Source organism: Rhinatrema bivittatum, chromosome 19 (assembly GCF_901001135.1).
Source record: "Rhinatrema bivittatum chromosome 19, aRhiBiv1.1, whole genome shotgun sequence".
Taxonomy (NCBI): Eukaryota; Metazoa; Chordata; class Amphibia; order Gymnophiona; family Rhinatrematidae; genus Rhinatrema; species Rhinatrema bivittatum.
Genome location: NC_042633.1, coordinates 10,967,204 through 10,981,815, shown reverse-complemented (window position 1 = coordinate 10,981,815; position 14,612 = coordinate 10,967,204).

The following is a 14,612-nucleotide window of genomic DNA, read 5'->3' as shown; positions in this document are numbered from 1 at the left end:
AAAGGCCTTTAAAGCCTCCTGCTAGGCACAGGCGCCATGCGCCGAAGGAGCGCGACTAAGGGGCCTGCCCCTAAGTGCGCCTCTTCGTGCCGCCCCATTGTACCAACCTCACCCACCCTCCTGGCCCAAAGCTATAACCAACCAGGCTATCATCTGCCCACCGCATCATCAAGCAATGGAGACACTTCACCACATCCCCTATCTCCCCCACCGCCTCCACCAACACCCCTCCACCCAAAAAAACTACCCCATCAGACGCCTCACTAACATCCCCAGCAAAACCAACATCCTGAGATCTACTCTCACCATACTCACCCTACTCCTCATTAATGCCCAATCCATCACCAAAAAAATTCCCATCATACATGACCTGCTCCTTGACTCACTACCTGACATCTTCTGCATCACAGAATCCTGGCTGAAAAACACAGACTCTGTTCTCCTAAACCAACTTCCCAAAACCACCTACAATATTTTCTCCATCCCCAGACCCAAACGAAAAGGAGGCGGCCTACTTTTCATAGCTCACAAAAAACACAAATTCACATCCCACACCCTAAACCTTCCTTCCCCATTCGAGACTAACCTATTTAAATCTAAAAACCTCCAAATACTCCTCCTCTATGCACCCCCAGGTCTCCTACAACACAACCTCTCCCCCTTAATTGAAACCATAACCACACACATCAATCTACAGGAACCAACCATCATCCAAGGGGATTTCAACCTCCACATAGACACCAACCCCCCATCCGCAACCAGCGCACTCCTCCTATCAACCATGTCCGCCTTGGGATTTTCCCAAATCATCCACACTCCCACCCAAAAATCAGGTCACACTCTTGACTTACTCTTCATCAACAACAAAATCTCCTCCTTAGACTCCCCCACCTCGACCTCTGTCCCATGGTCAGACCACAGTCTCATACAAGCCAAGCTACAATTCCAGCGCACCCCTATAATACCAAACAAACGCATCATCGAATTCACCAAGCCTTGCTCCAGCGATGACCTGGCCAAGCTATTACCGGAAGCCTTAAAGAGCCTCAACAAAAATGACGCCAACTCCGCCGCAAATGCCTGGATCTCCATAAACGAAGAAATAGGCAAATCTCTATGCCCAACAGTAAGAAAAGAAATCAAGACCTCAACAAAGCACAAATCCCCATGGTACACCCCAGAACTAAAAATCTCAAAGCAAATCCTACGACAATCAGAAAAACAATGGAGAAAATCACCAACCCCAGAGCTGAAGGACAAATACAGAACCCTGCTCCACAAATACACAGCAGATATCAACACAGCAAAGCGAAACTTCTATTCATCAAAAATTCACGAATACCAGTTCAACCCCAGGACACTCTTCTCCTACATCAAAGACCTAACCGACAACTCAAAACGACTCAGCCATGGACATCACCACCATCTCCAGCGAAAAGCTAGCTCAATACTTCAAAGACAAGGTCGACACAATCATCGCCAAGATTCCACCACCTCAAGCCCACCCTGAAGAATCACAACATCACCCACCTAACTCTACGTGGTCAGAATTCACTCCGGTGGCATCAACTGAAATTGAATCCATTATTAAAAAAACCAACCCTGCATCCCACCCCATAGATACCATTCCCATTAAAACCCTAAAACTCATCAGCTCAACAATCACCAAGCCTATTACTGATATCATCAACCTATCACTCGAACAAGGAATATTCCCGGACAATCTCAAAAACGCTATAGTCAAGCCAATCATCAAAAAAACACAACTCGACAAATCTGATCCGGCCAACTACAGACCTGTATCCAATCTCCCGTTCTTAGCCAAAATACTAGAAAAAACAGTTAACAATCAACTGACAGAACACATCGAAACCTTCAATATACTACAACCTGCACAGCATGGCTTCAGAAAACTCTTCAGCACGGAAACCCTCCTTCTTTCACTGACCGACTCCATCCTCAGAGGACTTGACCAGGGTCAATCTTACCTACTGATACTCCTCGACATATCCGCCGCTTTCGACACCATTAACCACAGAACCCTAATCGTCAGACTCAAAGAAATTGGACTACAAAACACTACAATCAAATGGTTCGAATCCTACCTCACAAATAGATCATACAATGTAAAAATAAACACCTCGAAATCATCCAAAATACCCATCACTCACGGTGTCCCGCAAGGATCTTCCCTATCATCCACCCTGTTCAACCTATACCTCCTTCCACTCTGCAAATTCCTTACAGGATTACACCTCACATATTTTGTATACGCAGAAGACATCCAAATATTACTCCTGATAAACAAATCCATTCAAAGCACCCTAGACGGATGGAACCAAATTAGCAAAACAATAACGCTTCTGCTATCTCAACTATCCCTCTGCCTCAACCAAAACAAGACTGAATTCCTACTCATCTCCAATGAGCACCCTGCCACCCCACTGAAAATCAACACATCCATAATGGACATTGGTATACAACTCACACCTTCTTCAAAAAACCTGGGAGTGACCATCGACAAGGAACTCAATTTCAAACATCACATCTCCAACTTAATCAAAGATGGATTCTTCAAGCTGCTATCCCTAAAAAAGCTCAAACCCCTTCTACACGCGCACGATTTCAGAACAGTCCTGCAAACAATAATCTTCTCGAAAATTGACTACTGCAACACAATACTGCTTGGTCTCCCCGAAGCCACCATCAGACCCCTTCAGCTATTACAAAACGCAGCCGCAAGGGCACTAACAAACATAAAAAAATGCAACCACATTTCGCTCACGCTAAAAGAGCTTCACTGGCTTACCATCAACCAAAGAATCCAATACAAAACCCTCACCCTCTTACACAAGAAAATAAACAACATTGAGATGAATTGGCTAAATAACGCCATTCTCCCTCACTCCACACAAAGAAACCTCAGGTCCTCAGATACCGGACTCCTAGCCGTCCCAAACTCCAAAACAGCACACCGCTCATCAACCCGCAAACGTGCAATATCAGTGGCAGGCCCCACACTCTGGAACACCCTCCCGACCCCCATTAGAAATGAGCCTTCCTCGCACATTTTCAAAAAACAACTCAAAACCTGGCTCTTCAGAAAAGCCTTCCCACCAGATACTTAACTCACATATAACCCTCCCTGAACCAACTCCTTTGAACCAACTCCCTTGAACCATCTCCCCCCCACAGCCACCCTCAGCCACCTCCTCCCCCTGCTTCACCCCCCTCCCTCCTTTTCTTCACTTTTTCCCCCGATAATGTAAATAACCAAACCTTATTATTTAATTAGCCATATGTACAGTCATCTGTCCATTCTTTTCAATTATCATGTATAGTCATTTACTCGTTTCTCCCTGTTAACATGTTACAAACTGTTATCTTGCTACAAACTAGTATCTTGTTACAATCTGTTATCTTGTTACAATGTACAATAAGCATGTTATGTCTTATTTTTTTAGTTATATGTAAACCGATGTGATATCTCGATCGAATGTCGGTATATAAAAACAATAAATAATAATAATAACAATGAATATGCATGAGACAAATTTGTATATGCTGGATCTGCAAAGTATGTAAATTTACATTCATTGTGAGTATTGCACACAGGTCAGCCAACATATCTTTCTGATCTGAAATGCATTATTCTTCTTCCAAACAGGTTTTAAGTCAATTTTCACCTACAGAGATTTGTTTAGAGACCACTCAACAAACCACTTTTAGTTATCAAGTATCACTGTTGTATAACTCACTTCCCTTAAATTTTTTAAAACTCAGGAAGAATGTTAGGGATTGTCTTTTCTATCACTTACTGAAATCATTGGGTGATTTGGACCTGTGTTTCTCAATAATAAGAAGGTAACTTTCAAACTGACATGTGGGCTCTCCTTGGGGTGTGTGCATCATCATGCACTAGATACGCCTCCATTTTATATCTTGTACATGTTGTGAAGGTTCTCTACTCCCAGGAAGATCCACAGCTGCTCTGGACCACCAATGCTTCTTTTCCCAACGGATCCCTTCTGAAAACTCAGCAGCAATTAGCTCCTTCGACCCCAACGTGGGCCACCGGTACCTTTACAGGGCTTGCACGAGTGCTCCAAAGTCCCCTGCAGCAGGTCCATACCAGCTCTCAGCAAAGAAAAGCGCAAAGCACAGTTTGTATCACCAAACAGTCCTTTTTATAACTCCAACTGGAACTCCACCATAAGTTCCCAACTCGCAGTTCATAGGGGTAAACACCTCTGCCTGGCTTCCTCAGCCAGCAAAACACTGCCCTGCCCTGCCCGGAAGTAGCACAACTCTCCCCAACTCCCCTCTGTTGTGCTGCTGGTCATGGTCTTTCTAGTCCTTAAACACAAAAACCACCACCTGAGCACAGCTTAAACAAAAAACAGAAAAACCTGAGTAATCCTTTACTTAATCTGTCTCTGTGTCCTGAGCTTCCTCTGCAGACACTTCCAACTCCATGACCTCCTCTTTGTTGTCTGAAGAGCTGAGCTTTTCTTCTAGCTCCCTCTCATCTGTAATCACTGGGGAAGGTGTGTGCCTTTCCCTGGTGCCCTGCTCAGCTATCCCCATTAGTTCATAGAACCTAGGAAGAGTAATTTTTATTTGGCTTGTAGGCAGTTTCTGTGAGAGGGAAGGAGAGGGAGCCTCTGAGAGTATCACCATGGTAAGCAGCTATTTATGCTACTATAGGAGGCCCACCTATAACTCAAGGTGAGGTTTAGGTAGTATTGTAGGGCTTAGGGGTCACTTTTACATGCAGAGTGAGACATATGAACAGAACAGTGCACTCTTGTGAAGATTTGATGACCTTCAGAGTGAGGAAACTCAAAGATGAGATGTGTACAATGTTCTCTCAACCTAGCTTGATGTTACCCAGGTAGAGAGTCCATCAAGCTAGGTTGAGAGAACATTGTACAAATGTCATCGTTGTGTGAGTTTCCTCATTCCAAAGGACATCTAATCTTAAAAAGAGTGCACAGTTCTGTTCATACATCTCACTCTGTATGTAAAAGTGGCCCCTAAGCCCTACACTACTACCTAAAGCTCACCTCGAGTTACTAGGTAGGCCTCCTGTAGTAGCATAAATAGTTAACTACTAAACTTGTCTTGTAGGTAGGCTTTCTCCCCCTCCCCCATGGTGGTGAAATAAGCAACTTAAAGGTAGGAAAATGTAATTATGCAGGTACATTGTGATAACTAGGCTATTACCATAAACGATGCTCCTTTTCTTATCGCATGCGATATTTAGTGCAGTTTGATAAATCTAGGCCATAGGTTTTTTTATTTGTATGTTGAATATGATATTATAAATATTATGGGTATGTTTTTATTTTAAACTGAATTGATTTTAATTATGATTGGCTGTGGGTTCACCAAGAGATGATAAATCTTTTCTTCCAACCCTTGTCTGTCCCTGATAGGTAAATTGAAAAGGTTTAGGTAGCATTAACATTATCAGCATGAAAATCCAGAATACACATGCCACACATACATACATGCCTGTTGCAGTTGGGTACTGCAGGCAGGGTAGTGCACCCTTGGGCCGGCCCACCTAGGATGACAGGGTAGGCCGGGAGGCGGAGCCACAGGCTGGCGGTGTTCACCCGGGAACCAGGAACCCCCCAGGAGGAGCCCGTAGGGTCCTGGAACCTTGGGACTTGGGGTATATGCTCAAAGTCCAATAGGAGGTAAGCCTGGGCTGGGAGTGTAGTATGGAAAGTCCAGAGTGAAAGATAGTCCGTGTACCGGCAGTACAGGTCGAGGGCCAGCTGATGACAGGGCAGCGGGTGGCAGCGATACCTGTAGCAAACCGGACAGTGAGGCAGGGTCTGTAGAATGCTGGGCCTGGAGCAAGCTGAAGACGTAGATGGAATCGATAGCAGACTGTGGACTGGAACAGGCTGTAGACTGGAACGGAGTCTGCCGCTGGCTGTGGATGGAAGCAGGCTGTGGACTGAAGCAGGCTGTAGACTGGAATGGAGTCTGTAGCAGGCTGTAGCGAAGTCGGGAACGGACCAAGGTCTGAGGCAGGCGGCAGGCTGAAGCGAAGTCAGGAACGGACCAAGGTCTGAGGCAGGCGGCAGGCTGAAGCGAAGTCAAAGGTAATCCAAAGGTCAAGTCAGGAACGAGGAACAGACGAAGTGCAACTCAGAACTACTAGGCAGTAGTGAACCTCGTTGCAAGGCAAGGCGAAGGAGTCCGGACGCCGGTTATATCAAGCTTAGGGTGTGGCGTCATTAGCACAGGCGGAGCCAGACTTCCGGGAGCTGTGCGCACAAAGCGGGCGTCCTCACGCGCGTGCGAGGCAGCGGGGAGACGGGCAAGCAATGGCGGCCGCCACGTGGAACTGGCAGAGTTGTCGGCGTCCCGGCACCGCGAGACGCGGCGTCTCCAGCAGCGGAGGTAGGCACTGTTCAGGGCTAGAGAAGGGGAAGCGGCAGAGACCGCAACAATGCCCACAGATTTCATCCCTCAACCAATCAGAAGCTTGAGACAGATTCAGCAAATAGAGGAGAGAGAGAGGGGCAGAATAAAGAAATGGAGGGATCTGGGTTCAGTTTATCTACGGAAATTCATATGACCAATACCTGGAATGGCAGAGGGACACAAAGTGAAGGAAAGGAAATCATAAAGCACAGAATGGCACTACAGCCTAGAATAGGAAAAGGGATGATGTGGCTTTACTTCCCAGTTAATGGCAAAACTCAAGAAGGGACCTCCTGTGGGCAGTCAAGCTGCTACAGCTGGAAATTAGGAGACTTCCTTAGCTCAGAGGGCAGTGATAGGAGCAATGGTGATGACCATAACAAAAGTAGCATAGACAGAAGCAACAGGACAGCCTCGATGCCTAAATGGTTGTTATCTGCTGATATCTCACAGGTACCAATGCGTATGTCTGATGTCAGTGACTCATTTTAAACATGGTTATTAACAAGAATGTAGTAGAGTTGCATCTAAAACCCTGCAAAGTTGACTACAATTGATTGATACCTCATGACATGGAATGTGTCCTGTTGAAATGCTGTATACAATACATAGCAAAAGGAGTGTGCACCTTACTACTGAATACTCCACATAATTAGGCTAACATTTTTTTAATATTACGCTTTTTGGTACTTCAAAGCAAATTGTATTCAGGTACTGAGGATATTGCCCTATTCCCATAGGGACTTACAATCTAATAGGATCATTCATCAAAATGTTAGGGCCTCATAGCACGATAAATGGTGGCTAATGCTTGATAGCCATGTGATGCACATCACATCAATTGTTAGTATGTAAATATTATAATGAGAATGCAAAAGCTGGATGATTATGCAAAAGAGGGACTCCTAACGCATTTCACGGAAAAATAAAGCACAATAAAGTGGGTTTTAACATGGGAAATAACAATACCTTTTTGATTTGTTGTAGAGTGGAGAAAATTATTTTATCACACTATAGCGGCCATTATCACCTATCGAGGCTATAATCACACACTTTGAAATGAAGCCTTCTCTCAGATACACCTATACAGCCCTGGTGGGCCAATAATAGCAGCTTTTCTTACCCTCCCTGTTATGGGAGAGTCTGTTTAGTGAACCCTTGGCCCGGCTGTCTGAACGATGGGGTCCAGACGGTGGCAAAAGAGCCGGGAGGCGGTATGGATCAGGCGTGGAGTAGAGAGTCTTCGCCCTGGAAACCCGAGACCCCCCCAGGAGGAGCCCGTAGGGGTCCGGGTCGCTGGGACTTAGGAGAACCGGTGTACAAGGCTGGCCGAGGACGAGAAGAGTCGAGCAGAAGTCTGAGGGTCAAGGCTGGTGGCAGACGAGAAGAGTCAAGCAGAAATCCGAGGGTCGAGGCTGGCGGCAGACGAGAAGAGTCAAGCAGGAATCCGAGGGTCAAGGCTGGCGGCAGACGAGAAGAGTCAAGCAGGAGTGGATTCAACGGAGCGGGAACTGGAACAAGCAGGAACGGAACAAGGCAAGGATCACAGGAGCAATCACAAGAACAAGCAGGAACAAGCAGTGGAACAAGCAAGCTGAATCCAGGAACGCAACTAAGCACTCAAAAAGAGCGACCTCGTTGCAAGGCAGGGAACCAGAAACTGAGGCTGCCTTAAATAGCCAGCTGAGCTCCGACGTCAGAAAGGGGGCGGTTCAGCACTTCCGGGTGCTGGACCTTCAAGAGCCACCCCTTCGCGCGCGCGCGTACCCGGCAGAGGGGAGGAGTCAGAATCGGGCTCGACGGCGTCTCCACGAGGGAGACGCCGCTGCCACGCGGCCGACCAGGCCCGAAACTGCAGCGGAGCGCGGCGGACCCGGGACCCCCGGCATGGAGGTAAGGGCCCGGTCGCTAGCCTGGCGACCGGGATCGCAACACTCCCTATCTTCTGAAAGGTACAGTGTTAGGGGGAAGTGTACTAGTAGTGGAATATTGGCTGCTTCAGGCTGCTCAACTACAACCAACAATAAGAACATTACAAGCAAAGGAAGTTCAAACGCCTCCTAGAAACGTACCAAACTCGAGTCAGAGCTGCAATCCTTGCCAGTGGAGTGGGCTCGCGCAAGTGAGGGTTTACCACACAGGAGGGCATACTGGTTTTACAGGGAGTGAATATTTCATCCCTGCACCATATTGCAAGGGATACCAGAGGACCACTTTGGTTATAAGGTATTGCCTCAGCTCTCACGCTACATTGGAAATATATCAAGAACTCAGATAGGATATGGATCCAGTCCCAGAAAGATCCCACAGCAAGGCCTCACCAAACTAGTATACACCCTGCATTTTATGGCATCTGGCTCATTCCAAACAACAGTCAGGATTGTTGAGAGAATATCCTGAACATCTTTTTCCCATGCTCTGAGCCAGGTCATAACAGCTGTACATAGCCACATCAATCATTACATCTGGCTCCCTCATGAAATGCAGGTCTTTCTGTACATGAATAGAAGTTTTTATGCCATTGTGAACTTTCAAAATATCCTGGGAGCTATTGACTTCACCCAAAAAGCCATCGTTCCACCCTGTTGCAGAGATGTGATCTATCACAGCATAAAGCTCTTCCACTAAATCAATGTGCAAGTGGTCTGTGATGCTCGGCTGTGCATCCTCAAAGTGGTCACCAGGTACCGAGTAGTTGTGCATGATTCCTTTATACTTGGGCAATCTAACCTGTTTAAAATTTGAAGACAGCATCTATGGTGATGGTTGGCTCATAGGTAAGAGTGGTGCTTCTTTCTATGATTTCTCTTCAGCTATGAGATTACAGCAAACAGCACTGACACAGGGGACTCTCGGAGATGTGATTACATCAGTTATATGACAAGTGGCTTGCACAGTTTGGTCAATAAGCCATTGTGCCAGGGTCAATATTTCTCTCACCATCCTGTAGAGCAGTGGTTCTCAACCTTTCTAATGCCGTGACCCCGCAATACAGTTCCTCATGTTGTGGTGACCCCAAACCAAAAAATAATTTTGGTGGCTACTTCAAAACTGTAATTTTGCTACAGTTATGATTCGGAATGTAAATACCTGATATGTATTATGTATTCTCATTGCTACAAATCAAACATAATTATACATTGGGGAACAGTGTGAACTACATCTTATAGTGGTCTCTTATAGTATAAGACCGATGTAGTTCACATTTTTAAATGTATGGTGCTTTGTGTATGTGTAAGCTGCTTTTTGTACTGTGTAATGATTACACACAAAGCACCTTACACTTACACAGTATTGTGTGTATGGTGTGTGTACTGTTTTTACATTATTAACCTTTTTTACACCAGTAGGCTGTCTCGCAGGCTCTCTTGGCTCTCCGCCTCTTGCCTCTCCGCCTCCTAGGCTTCTGTCCTCCAGCACTTGCTGTGTCCACCCACTGATGACGTCAGCAAGCGCCGGACACATGTAATGCGCTGCTATGGACTGTGGAGCGTTCCCCCCGCTTCCCCCGCCCCTTAGGCCCCGGAAGGATGATGCAATCACGTCTGCGCATGCGCGCAGGCATTCAGTTTGGAACGCGCATCCATAACGGCGTGCGTTCCAGTTGAATAGCGCTGCTGCAGATGGTAGCGCGACTTCTCAGCGGCTAAAGCCATCAGAAATATGTATTTTCCGATGGCTTTAGGCGACCCCGGTGTTTTATTTATTTTTTATTTTTATTTATTTAAGGTCTCTTTTATACCGACATCCGTTGACACATCACATTGGTTTACAAAAAACAAAAACATTTGGGCGGAGCCCTTACATATAACAGCGGAACAAGATTAACTTTTGGGCGGGGCCCTTACGTATAACCAATAGAGTACATTAAACAGGGGGGTGAAAACTAGATATAAATATAAATCAATATGAGTAAACCAACTATATACACAGATAGGAGAGTTCAAAGTAAAAAACAGCAGGCAAATTCTTAGTCCTAAATCGAAGGCATTCATAGTCATAGCTCGAAGAGTATATATTATAGAGGAATTCTCTAATGGGGGAAATTCTAAGTGGTGGGGGGGGATATGGAGTAGGCTTGCTGGAAAAGCCAGGTTTTCAGTTTTTTTTTGAATTTGGGTGTATGTGTCTCTAGGCGTATATCATGGGGTAGGGAGTTCCATAAGGTGGGGCTGGCGAGGGAGAAAGCTCTGCTAATAGTAGAGGAGAGTTTGAAAGTTTTGATGGGTGTTTTGGTCGTTCGACCCCCGCCGGGGTCGCGACCCACAGGTTGAGAACCGCTGCTGTAGAGGATTACTAATATTATATGTCACTACAAAGCCCTTTCCACTAAGGTCAGTGTGTGACTGAACACTACAGACTTTCAACTGATCGACTTAAAACAATGGCAGTTCAAATCCTCTCTCTTGGAGCTGTTGAAAATTCACTTGTCTACCCAATCTTTTTTGGTTACATAGTGCAGGTACTCCCAGGTCAGGTGTGCCCTTTCAGTGCTTAATCAGCTAACGGTGCCCATATCTGTATCCTGTCTGCAGTACTCCACGCTGACAGCCAGGATGTCAGCCACAGTTATCTTCACCATCACAGGGGTATACGGGTTCAATGGAAGCTCTGGTAGTAGCCTTTTGGGACAAAACTATTCAGTTGTCATGTATAACAAATGTGTATTTCTGGAGGACATGCTGCTGAATATCCAGGGACATGAACAATCAAGCCACGAAGTTGATGACTTTCTGCAATGACATATGTGGCAGCTGCGATGTACCACTTCGATGTTACAGGAGTGCTAGAACTAGGTAGAGATTGCTTACTTTTGAGTGACCTGTACACATTTTGCATGCACCCCAGATGCATGTTTCTATTCCTGAAAATCAGATAAGCATAACAAAGGGCTATAATGTACATGTAGTGTTACAGTAAAAGGTGACATGGAGCACGGTTTCAGAAATAGTTTTATATACCACATGTCAAGATAGAGCTTCATTTCTAGTGTCTTATAGCATGTCCTGGTTTGGCAGTGAGATAACTAAGTCACGTGGTACAAGTTACTCTACTGTTCTCTCTTTGGCACAGAAGGTTCTGGCTATGGTTGCAGGACCTAGATTCTCACACCGATCATTCTTACAAACATGACAAAAGAGATGTGGTACAATGAGGCCTTATGTTCTACCCACTGTGTCATAAAATTCAACTTTGGAGATCAAAAACATAGATTTCACTGTTTGGACAAAATGGGGGCAGCTTTAATGGATGCCCCACCCAGAGTAGCTAAGATAGTGCTCATGTTCTGTGTAATAAATAATTTGGCTCTATGGTATGACATCCCAGTAGACATCATTCTAGTTTTACCTGTGGATCCCATGTGTCCCCCTGCAAAAGCTGGGGAGACCTCACGGACTGGCAGCAAGTTTTTGCAAAGCATTATATAATGCTAATTTGCTTGTTATTTGTCATGTGGTCCTTCCCCTTTTGTGGAAGATGTTGCGATCCCGGGCTGAGGGGTTCCCGGCTGGGATCTCCTACCAGGCCAGACAGGTCCCTCGACGGCGGCCGCGGCGCGTCTCTCCCCACATCCGTAAAGCAGCATCGGGGAGAGCGTGGCAGGACCCGCCCCCTTAAAGGGGCCAAGGCAGGAAAGTCGTCTCGGCCCCGGAGGTGACGTCAGACACCCGGGAATTTTAAACCTCTCCCCGGGAAAGCTCTCTGCCTTTGCAACAAGGTTCTCCTGGTGCTGCTAGTGTTTTGTTTTGTCTTCGCCTACCTTGACCCTGCCTGGATTGGATTTGCCTTGCCTGCCGCCTGCCCTGACCTTTGCCTGGAACTGGACTTTGCTTTGCCTGGCGCCTGCCCTGACCTTTGCCTGGAACTGGACTTTGCTTTGCCTGGCGCCTGCCCTGACCTTTGCCTGGAACTGGACTTGCCTTGCCTGCCGCCTGCTCGGACCTTTGCCTGGAACTGGACTTTGCCTTGTCTGCCGCCTGCCTCGACCTTGCCTGAAACTGGACTCTGTCGTGCCTGGCGCCTGTATCGAGTTACTGCTCCACCTTCCGGAAGGGAATTCATCTGGACATCTCCCCGGTGAGTGCCCTCCGGACCAAGGGTCCACAACTGATTGAGTTTGGAACAGAAGAGAGGCCAGAAGAGTGGTTTTAGCTGGTGGCATCTCTATTTTTTTTTACTCACAGGTCCTCTGTCTGGGTCAGTGAGTAATAATAACTAGTTAGTCCTAGTGAGGGAACATCTTGATAATGGAGCAATAGACGCAATAAACCACGGGTCTGCCAGTGGATTCCATCCCGCTGGTGGCTGAGAAGAGGAGCAGGACTAGGAGGCTGGTTGTCAAAGAGAAACTCAATAGAAGGTGGCCGTTCTCCTTCTCTTCCACTTGTGCCGGCCCTGTGCCATTCAAAACACGTGCAGACTAGGGATGTGAATCGTTTTTTGACGATTTAAAAAAATCGTCAGATATTTTTTAAATCATCAAAAATTGTTAGGAGTCGCGATACAATAGAAATTCCCCCAATTTATCGTGAAAAATCGTAAATCGGGCGAGGGAGAGGGCGGGGAAAACCGGCACACCAAAACAACCGGCACACCAAAACAACCCCCTAAACCCCTAAACCCCGACCCTATAAAATTAATCCCTTACCTTCCCCCACCCTCCCGAACCCCCCCAAAACTTTTTACGAGTACCTGGTGGTCCAGTGGGGGCGCGGGGACCGATCTCCCGCTCTCGGTCCATCGGCGCCATTTTGGCTGCCACTCAAAAATGGCGCCGATGGCCCGATAGAAAAAAACCCACCCGACCCTTTAAAAATGACCCCTTAGATTCCCCCACCCTCCTGATCCCCCCAAAACATTTTTAAATTACCTGGTGGTCTAGTAGTGGTCCCAGGAGCAATCTCCCGTTCTCAGGCAGTTGGCTGCCACTCATAAAGATGGTGCCAATGGCCCTTTGCCCTTACCATATCACAGGGTATCTGTGCCATTGGCCGGCCCCTGTCACATGGTAGTAGCACTGGCTGGCCGGCGCCATCTATTAAGTTAAGAGGGCTCAGAGTCAGTAGGCTAGTCCATGGATGGACATGATGTGATTGGACTGGAGGGGTGTGAAAAGACTTTAGAGTAGTCCTTAGGAGGGACCAGAGGGATTATCCCTCCAAAAAGGCCTGGCTGAAAAGCCATGTTTTCAGTTTCTTTTTGAAAACCAAAGGGCAGGGTTCTTGTCGTAGGTCCGGAGGGAGCGAGTTCCACAAGGGAGGACCAGCTGTGGACAGGGCACGCTTCCTTAATGAGGTTTTAGCGGGTGGGGTATACAAAGTGTCTTTGTAAGCATTTCTTATAGGTCTGTTCGAAATGTGCGGCTGTAGTTGGAAGCTGAGCTTGAGGGGGGAGATATTATGCAAGGCCTTGTGGATCAACAAGAGAGCTTTAAAGAGAGCTTTTCTCATTTTTTTCATTTCTCACATGCAAGACGACATGGCCTAATCCATAAAACAGAAAGCTCATTGTATGCTCCCAAGGAAGACAGCCACAGGAAATAGGAAACAATAGCAAATAATAGATTGGAAATGTTGAGCGGTATACTAAGTGATAATAACCAAAAATAAAAGTGGTATAGCGCTAAACATTCATGGATCCTTGTAATTAATAAATCAATACAGTGGAAAGAAATGTGTGGCAAACAATATACACTAATCAATATAAATAAATATAGTAACTTAAGTGGTATGTGTTTGTAAAGACACAATCAAATATGGTATGAAAACAAGGGCCTCGACACAGCCGTGTTTCGCATCAGGGCTGCATCAGGGGGACCACAACTTCTGTAAATCTATAATACAAACAAAATATTGAGCAGGCAGGCGAACACATTAATAAAAGAAAAGTTAAACCATTCCACAAGGGAGAGGCTCAGGAGAGAATACATGTAAAGATGAAACAACAAAGCAGGTAAGACTAAGGGTAAAAAAAAAAAAAGCACATACCATAGAAGTAAATAAATATCAAAATTAACCGTATAAACTAGGACGTCATAATGCAGGACACCATGGGTTGATTGTATGTAGTCTAGGCAAAACAGACAAAAAGAAACAATAAAACTAAAAGCTTAACAATAGTCTAAACCGAAAAGAACAGATTAAAACTTACTGAAGGGATCAACTGAA